This window comes from Mytilus californianus, unplaced genomic scaffold, assembly GCF_021869535.1.
Source record: "Mytilus californianus isolate M0D057914Y unplaced genomic scaffold, xbMytCali1.0.p SCAF_7, whole genome shotgun sequence".
Lineage (NCBI taxonomy): Eukaryota > Metazoa > Mollusca > Bivalvia > Mytilida > Mytilidae > Mytilus > Mytilus californianus.
The window spans coordinates 63,479,008-63,488,437 of NW_026262723.1; the positions used below are offsets into that span (position 1 = coordinate 63,479,008).

At 31.6% G+C, this 9,430-nt stretch overlaps 1 long non-coding RNA gene across 1 annotated transcript; it reads right to left on the reverse strand.

The window, feature by feature from the left end:
• Window positions 1-1,784: 1,784 nt before the first annotated feature.
• On the reverse strand, window positions 1,785-8,946 carry LOC127707793 (uncharacterized). Its single transcript, XR_007985007.1, has 4 exons — window positions 8,753-8,946; window positions 6,906-6,977; window positions 5,156-5,317; window positions 1,785-2,102 (listed from the first exon to the last, which is right to left on the reverse strand). It is a non-coding gene; the product is annotated as an uncharacterized LOC127707793 (long non-coding RNA).
• Between the last annotated feature and the right edge of the window lie 484 nt (window positions 8,947-9,430).

A 9,430-nucleotide genomic window follows, 5' to 3' on the forward strand; every position in this document is an offset into this window, starting at 1 on the left:
GGAAAAGATTTTGCAAATAATATAAATATGTTCCCTTTTCACTCTTTTGTACTTTCACTATGATAAGACATTTCAGTATGAAATCTCAGTATGAATTAAGAGGTTGTCAGTTAGATTGCAACCCTACAATTTTACATATATAAACTTAGTATGCATCATGAACATTTAATAGTGATACACTTAGAGACCAATATGCAGTCTTTTAACTTCACACATTTGTGACTAATTACCAAATGGCAATGTTAACCTTCTCTTCAATATGTTAATACATGGTGAGATTCAGCATATCAAAGAACCAGAAGAATTTAATTTTTGATGAAAACCAACTTAGTTTAGTTTTGTTTTCATCACCTAATTCCTAAATACAAATGTACTAGTAGATAAGACAATGACCCCCAAAATCTATCTCAACCTCCATTTTGTGGTATGGAACCTTGTGGTATTATTTCATACAGATCCTTCACTTATACTTTAGTTATTGTCTGGAAACTAAATGTTTTCTGATGATGACATTTGTCGATGATCACCATACCATTATACAGCCACAAAATTTTTTAGCAGTTGTATAAAAAAATGATATATGCAGTTTAAATTTATGTTACTTCTGAGAAGGAAAACAAACCTGCCCCCCCTTTTAATCGATGAATGGTAGGTGTAATAGTGACAGTCCCAATAATTATGAAACCTATTCTCGTTCAAGCATTTTACCTAGACACCTATGAAATAATAAGGGGCCCCGCCGAAACTTCCTAGGTCAAAGGTCAAGGTCAAAAACTTTGGTTTCAGTTGAAAACTCTTTGTCCTATAGTAAAGATACAAATTTTTTACCACACTTTATTTACAGCGGGGCCCACAGAGCTGGCTCCAATCTCAATGATATCTAGTTCTTTCAAGTTCTGAACCTTGCTGCATTAGTTTTTATTATTCTATTTTTATTTCTGGTCATCAAAAAAATTATCTTGACCCCTTCTCTCTTACATGTACTCTTTACTTATTCTGCACATTAACCAATATCAATTATTTAATATACACGATTGGGGACTGGGTTTTAAGCTAACAGATACCTTGGTAGCTGTTACACCCAAATTATGTCCTGATACTCTTGGCATTAACAATAATTGTTATTGTAGTTGTGTGCATTAAACCAGTGATGAATATATGTACTGTAAATCAATTGCTACTATTTCAAGTTGAAAAGGACTGTGGTCCAATGTCCTGTTTGTCACTGTTAAATTATTGTCTCACTAGCAACTAAATCATCTCATAATTTTTATTCAGTAGGCAAACAAAAACTGGAAGCTACATGGAACCTGAATTTCACTTCTGGTAAAATATGTCATATTGATTTTAACATCAAATTAAGGACATAAAATAATTGTCATTGTAGTAATAAAGGTAATCTTATGCATAAAATCTACCATTTAATCAAAAGCGAACATGATGTACCCATTTTCATGATTTTGAGATCCAGTTAATCCTGTTTGCACAATAATAATTCATTTGCAAGATAACTTTTATTACTGTTTTCTTTTTGTTGATAGCAGATCTTTATTTTTTTAGCTAATTTTAATATATTCACACTTTTCGAAGAATTGACAATTGAAAGTTAAAACTTGTCTGTTTTGGAAAACTGTATGTAACTTAAGTTTTGTTTTTTGTGTTGTTGGAATGCTGTCCAATGGACCTTTACCCAACATCTCCTTGTATTCATATGCTTAAATCTTTGGAAAAAAAGTTAAATTAGAGTTTTATTTTCATACTGCTTGGCAAAACTGAAAAAAATATTCTTTATTTCTTTTTTAATTATTAACAACAATATGTTCATGATAAAATTATGAAGACATACAATTTTTTCAAAACAATTAATATAATGGAAATTAACATTAAAAAATGCACACAAAGTTTCATGCGCAACTGGTATGCACTCCAATTCACTCATTGAAACATGAATGATCCTTGTTTGAGATTGCATTAGTCACTGTCTTGTCTGAAAGTTTTTTGAAAGTGTGAGTCTATTCCATTTGTGTATATAATCTACAGGCTTTCAATGCTTCTCATGTAACTTGATAATCTTCCAAAGATCAGGTTGACATCATTGTGATCTGAAAATATAATAACACATTTTTTTTTACTTTGTAACTTCTGGTTTTGATGTAGGTAAGGGACGTTATGTGGTATGCCATTGATTTCCCAACTATCCATTCAAATGTCAACATTTTGTTCAATGTCTCAAAGGAGAAGTGGTTAAAAGGTTATCATTTGGCCCAAATATTACTTCAAATTAAAAAGTTACCCTAAATATTTTAAAATTTGTCCAAACTAGACTAAGGTACAAGGTATTCAGAAAATATTGACTTTTTTAGCTCACCTGGCCCAAAGGGCCAAGTGAGCTTTTTCATCATTTGGCGTCCATCGTCGTTAACTTTTACAAAAATGTGTCCAATGACCCCGCCTGCCAACCAACATGGCCGACATGGCTAAAAATAGAACATAGGGGTAAAATGCAGTTTTTGTCTTATATCTCTGAAACTAAAACATTTAGAGCAAATCTAACAAGGGTAAAAATATTCATCAGGTTAAGATCTATCTGCCATAAAATATTTAGTCGAATCAGACAACCGGTTGTTGGGTTGCTGCCCCTAAATTGGTAATTTTAAGGAAATTTTGCAGTTTTTGGTTATTATCTTGAATATTAATATAGATAGATATAAACTGTAAACAGCAATAATGTTCAGCAAACTATGATTTACAAATAAATCAACATGACCAAAATTTTCAATTGACCCCTCAAGGAGTTATTGCCCTTTATAGTCAATTTTTAACAATTTTTTGTAAATTTTTGTAATATTTTACAAAAATCTTCTCCTCTAAAACTACTGGGCCAAATTTAACCAAACTTGGCCACAATCATCATAAGGGGATCTAGTTTATAAAATGTGTCTGATGACCCTGCGTGCCAACCAACATGGCTGACATGGCTAAAAATAGAACATAGGGGTAAAATGCAGTTTTGGCTTATATCTCTGAAACTAAAGCATTTAGAGCAAATCTGACAAGGATAAAAATGTTCATCAGGTTAAGATCTATCTACCCAGAAATTTTTGGTTGAATCAGACAACCCGTTGTTGGGTTGCTGCCCCTGAATTGGTAATTTTAAGGAAATAAGTTTTGCAGTTTTTGGTTATTATCTTAAACATTATTATAGATAGATATAAAACTGTAAACAGCAATTATGTTCAGCAAAGTAAGATCTACAAATAAGTCAACATGACCAAAATTTTCAATTGACCCCTTAAGGAGTTATTGCCCTTTATAGTCAATTTTTAACAATTTTTTTTCGTAAATTTTTGTAATCTTTTACAAAAATCTTCTACACTTAATCTACTGAGCCAAAAAGAATTAACCTTAGCCACAATTTTCAATAGGGTATCTTGATTGAAAAATATATCCGATGACCCTGCCATCCAACCAACATGGCCGCCATGGCTAAAAATAGAACATAGGGATGTACTATACAAGTCTAAGGGAAAATTGTAAAAAAAACAATTTCAAATGGTCACAATTGAAAACTAATTTTAATAATAAGGAGTCTTCAGTAACTATTGTAAGTCTAGTTACTAGTGGGATGACCTGCTTTTAATTTAATTACTGGGCCAAATTAATCCAAACTTGGCCTCAATCATTATTAGGATATCTAATACTATTTATTATGATTTAAACCTTATTTTACATGATTTCCAAAACCACAGTAGATACAATGTACAGGTGAGCGACACAGGCTCTTGAGAGCCTCCAATTTTAACATTTAACGAGTAACCATAGCAACCAACTTGACGAAATTTGTATATTTTGTAAAATTTCTTGTTTTCCTTGTTTTTGGTAATTTTTTTTTAGTATATTTTAGATTGGCAAAGTATGTGCTCATCCAAGAAACAACTTTATATTTAGTGAGATTATGTCATGTATGTCAATAGTTATAATAAAGGTTTTCTTAAATTATTTTGTTGTTTATTGACTGCGCTTGATGTTTCAATAATGGAAATAACAATGGAAAACTGCATAAATTCTACATTTGTCCTCGTTTTCATGACAACTTTATATACAATGAAGTAATTGTGACGTCATCAGATTAAAAAAATCTTATGTTTATTATTCATATTTCTTATATCTACGCATTTCCAAACATCATGTGCCTTTTTGGAATACTTGTCAACAATTTATTTTTTTTTTGGATCAAAAACAGGCCTTTAATAATGCCCCTTCTCCTTTGCTTTGAACAATTTCTCATGAAATTTTAACACATTTGGATTTAGTTCCCTTTTGATTTTGTTTTTTGGAGTCTGTCGTTTAAAAGTTGTGGGACCTATCAGATTTAGGGTAATTTCTCAAATATTAAGCTTGAGTTTGCTTAGAGTATATACTCTCAGATCTGTACTGAAGTGTCTTTTAGTTGTTTGGATGTACAAGTACCCAGCCATGTCCACTCTGTGTTTTTGTTAAATGTATTTCTATTTGTATCCATCTGAAGAGTTAAGACTTTTTCGACTGATTTTTATAGTTTGTTGTTACACCACTGTCCCAGGTTAGGGGTGGGTTGGGCACCAGCAAATATGTTTAACCCCCCCCACACACACACATTCTGTATGTACGTGCCTGTCCCCAAGTCAGAAGCCTGTAATTCAGTGGTTGGTTAGTGTGATACATATTTGTTTTTCTTTCATTATTTTACACATAAATTAGGCCGTTAGTTTTCTCGTTTGAATTGTTTTACATTTGTCATTTCTGGGTCTTTTATAGCTCTCTGTGTGGCATGGGCTTTGCTCATTGTTTAAGGACGTACGGTGACCTACTGTAGGCTATAGTTGTTAATTTCTGTCATTTGGTCTCTTGTTGGAAGAGTTGTCTCATATGATTGGCAATCATACATCACATTCTTTTTTTATATTCACAGTTTATAGCATAAACCATGTAGTTGTATCTCACAATCTGGTCATATAATTAATATCACCATAGTTACTATAAGTAGTGTTTAGAAAAACGTTTGTGAGTATTTGTTTTAATATATAATTTGGTCCTGTATTTACTCAAATAAACCTAGTAAAAACTTAATTTTGTAAACAAACCAATTTATAACTTTCATAGAAAATATACTTACAGTGTACCAATCAATTGATTCATATTGAAGCTACATGTACACTGTATATGTAAATTTTCTCAAAGTTTCATTCTGTCTGATTTCAAGTTTTAACAATTACTGTTAAAATCTCCAAGGAAACCAAATCAATAATCATGTGAAAAGTTCTTCTGGTTGATGTAGCTGAAAGTAATAATGAAATGATAAAATGAGTATAACTAAAATTAATGTCAACTTTGTGTTGAAATGCAAGGACCTGTATTATTTAACATATAAAAAGTTTGAAAAATAGGGGGGAGGGGAGTATAATTGACAATGAAAAACTGAATGCAACCTTATTTATAATTCTTTCACACACATCGATCTGTAATATCTTACTATCATCATTGATCATAATTAAAGAAATATATTGAGTGTTTACGTGTCACATACATTTGAAACTATAAAAAAAAATGTCATTGTTAATTGCTTGGTTAAAAAATAAGGCTTCTCATCAAACTCAGTTTTCATTTTGACAGTTTGAACATTATTATTAGGCATTAATATAATGGAACTATTCAAAATGAGAAGCCACCTTATTTACAAACATTTTTTAAGAACAATGAAAGTAATCATTTTTAGCTCACCTGGCCCGAAGGGCCAAGTGAGCTTTTCTCATCACTTTGCGTCCGTCATCCGTCGTCCGTCGTCGTCGTCCGGCGTCGTCTGTTAACTTTTACAAAAATCTTCTCCTCTGAAACTACTGGGTCAAATTTAACCAAACTTGGTCACAATCATCATTGGGGTATCTAGTTTAAAAAATGTGTCCGGTGATCCGGTCAACCAACCAAGATGGCCGCCATGGCTAAAAATAGAACATAGGGGTAAAATGTAGATTTTGGCTTATATCTCTGAAACCAAAGCATTTAGAGCAAATCTGACATGGGGTAAAATCGTTTATTAGGTCAAGATCTATCTGCCCTGAAATTTTCAGATGAATCGGAGAATCTGTTGTTGGGTTGCTGTCACTAAATTGGAAATTTTGCAGTTTTTGGTTATTATCTTGAATATTATTATAGATAGAGATAAACTGTAAACAGCAATAATGTTCAGCAAAGTAAGATCTACAAATAAGTTGTCATGACCAAAATGGTCAGTCGACCCCTTAAGGAGTTATTGCCCTTAATAGTCAATTTTTAACAATTTTTTGTAAATTTTTGTAATCTTTTACAAAAATCTTCTTCTCTGAAACTACTGAGACAAATTTAACCATACTTTGCCATAATCATTATAAGGGTATCTAGTTTAAAAAAATTCTCCGATGACCCCGCCTTCCAACCATCATGGCCGACTTGGTTAAAAATAGAACATAGGGGTAAAATGCAGTTTTTGGTTTATATCTCTGAAACTAAAGCATTTAGAGCAAATCTGACAGGTGGCAAAAATGTTCATCAGATTTAGATTTATCTGCCCTGAAATTTTCAGACGAATCTGACAACTCGTTGTTGGGTTGCTGCCCCTGAGTTAGTAATTTTACAAAAATTTTGCAGTTTTTTGTTATTATCTTAGATATCATTATAATATCTAATATCTAATACTATTAATTATGATTTAAACCTTATTTTACATGATTTCCAAAGCATCAGTAAATACAGGTGAGCGACACAGGCTCTTGAGAGCCTCTAGTTATTCCATGTGACAGCGAGACGAGATAATTAAATAGTATTTTTTTTTTAATTTGACAGAGTAATTAATCCATGCAAATAAAAAATTTATAAAAATAAACCAATACCTAATAAAAACTTTTTGTTTTATTCATTCTGATTCAAACCTAGCACTGTGCTGTTATCTATTGTGTCACCATCTGTAAGATAAAAAGAAAAACATTAGAATTGATTATTGTCATCCTGAAATTAAAGTCAATTTTAAAAGTGTATTTTTTTGCAGGAATAAATTCACTCATTTTGGTTCAGTAAATATTTTTGTAACTTAATATATACATTATGTAGATATGATATTGTTGAAAGTATAGTATCTTCAGGGACCTGTATAGTGAACATTTCAGTGATATGCATGTAAAATATTTCTCTATTGATTATGAGAGAAGTTGGAAGTAATAAGAACTCAGTGGCGGATCCAGAAATTTTCATAAGTTGGGCCCCACTGACTACCTAAGAGGGGGCCCGCTCCGGTCATGCTTCAGTGATTCTCTATATATCAACCAATTTTTTCTAAAAAAAAGGGAGCCCCCCTCTAAATCCGCATCTGGGACTGTATACATGTATATGCATATGAACTACATGTATGAAACTTAAGAGTTACACAAACATAAATTTCAAAAAGTAAAGAATAGTCTTTAAAATTAGATACTGTATGCACCATTTTTTATTTCAATTTGAGTAAATTGCTTAATGCTGCATAAAAATCATTAAAATGCTATTAGAACATTAACAAACTGATTAACTTGATTTAAGATTTTATTTTAGCAATACCTTATCAGCATGATCAGGCTTATATACATTTGTACATGTAGATGGGTTTATACATTCTATGTCTAAATTCTAAAACGACATAATATTGAGTACATGATAACAAACAAACAAAAATCATTAAAATGGTCTAGTTTTTTGTTTGTGCTAGAATTTTGCTTCAGGGCTGGACAAAATATTAAATATAACATGATAATTTAGATATTGATTCAAGCTCTTTCCTATTATCCAGAACTTTTATGTTAAAGATAGAAACTTATAAAGGGCTCAAAAACATAAAGATTGTACTTTTTTTAGGGGAGGGGGGGATGGGTGGACATTTATAATTGTACATGTATAGTTATAAATTTACTGGATAATACATTAACAAAAAAATATTCTTGAAAAAAGTAGTAAATTGTAATACAGAAATAAAATAGCTCCCATGCAGACCATTGTAAATTCATACATATAATAAAGGCAAAATGCAATACAATTTTAGTATACAATATATGTGTGTTACATATATTATTTTTCAAATTATGATCCATGAAATTATACCTGAAGTGAGTTTTTGAGAAGTTCAGATTGGTATATAAAAGGAGTTTTGATACTAGTTGGAAACCCTAACTCAACTTAGTCAATTTTGCTAAAACAACCTGTTTGAGGCCTTGTGTCAATTCGACATTATTTGGAAACTCTTCCCCCTTTCTATAAAAAAATCCAAAAATCCCTACATGGAGTCCAATTTTGTCTTTTTATAAAATATCTTGAATTCCATAAGGATCAGCTTCTCTGGAAAATTTGAGTCCTGACAACATTTTTTTTTTCTATTTTGTATATGTATTTGATTATTTTACACCAGTTTGATAAAATTAGGGTTGAGGTATTGATAAATTGTGAATACTGTGAGAGGTCTGCAAACGACTTTTATTTGCTGATGATTGGGTGCCAGTATATTAAAGGGATGAATAATTATTATCAACAGTTCAAGTCCGAACTTTCTTTCAAAATGCAGAAATGAATTTATATTTCTCCAGTAACGAAGATAATTTATTTTGCAAAGTTGATCGAGTTTTCAAGCCAGAAATGGTTTCTTTGACGTGGCGATACAGAAATTTCAAAAACTTTGATTTTGTAATATTATTTGGATTGAGTTTGTTTTACTTACTTTGATTGTGTTTGTCCTCATTTACTGGTAAAGTTGGTAAAAAATATCCTTTCATCAATATGTAGCCATATTTGCTTCAGTAGCAACGAAAGGTCAATCCGGGTCAAACAGCTTAAAGATCGGATTACGAAAAAAGCCGAAGGCAGTGATTAGTGTAGAGTAGTATGCGGATCGGAGCTGGAACTGCCGGGGAGTTTGGATCCGCCCCTGAAACATAACCCGTCGACGTGCTTAATCCGTTAATTGATGGTTTCTAATGTATACCACTGTTACAAATGTATCATGTTTGTATACCTGTAGAACGATGATGAAGAACAATTTCTTTTCTTTTCTATAATAATTACAACAGCTCAAAATAATCCTCAGTCTCATGCGAAGTAAACTGGAAAACCGGAAACAGACTTGCAACTACGGGTCTCACTAATTACCGACAAGAAGCGTCAGTCGAGAAGCGACAAGAAGAAAAGTTTAGCGACAAGAAGTGTATTAGTTACAATACAAATCCTTGGTTACAAGAAAACAAATTTGGCGTAAACATTCTAAAATTAGTTAATCTAGATAAATAAATATTGAAACATGCATGTACACGAGAACACCGCCAGTGAAAACATCATATCAGGAACATATATAATATTGACTATACTGTTCCCAGATCATATATATATAAACATCATTTAA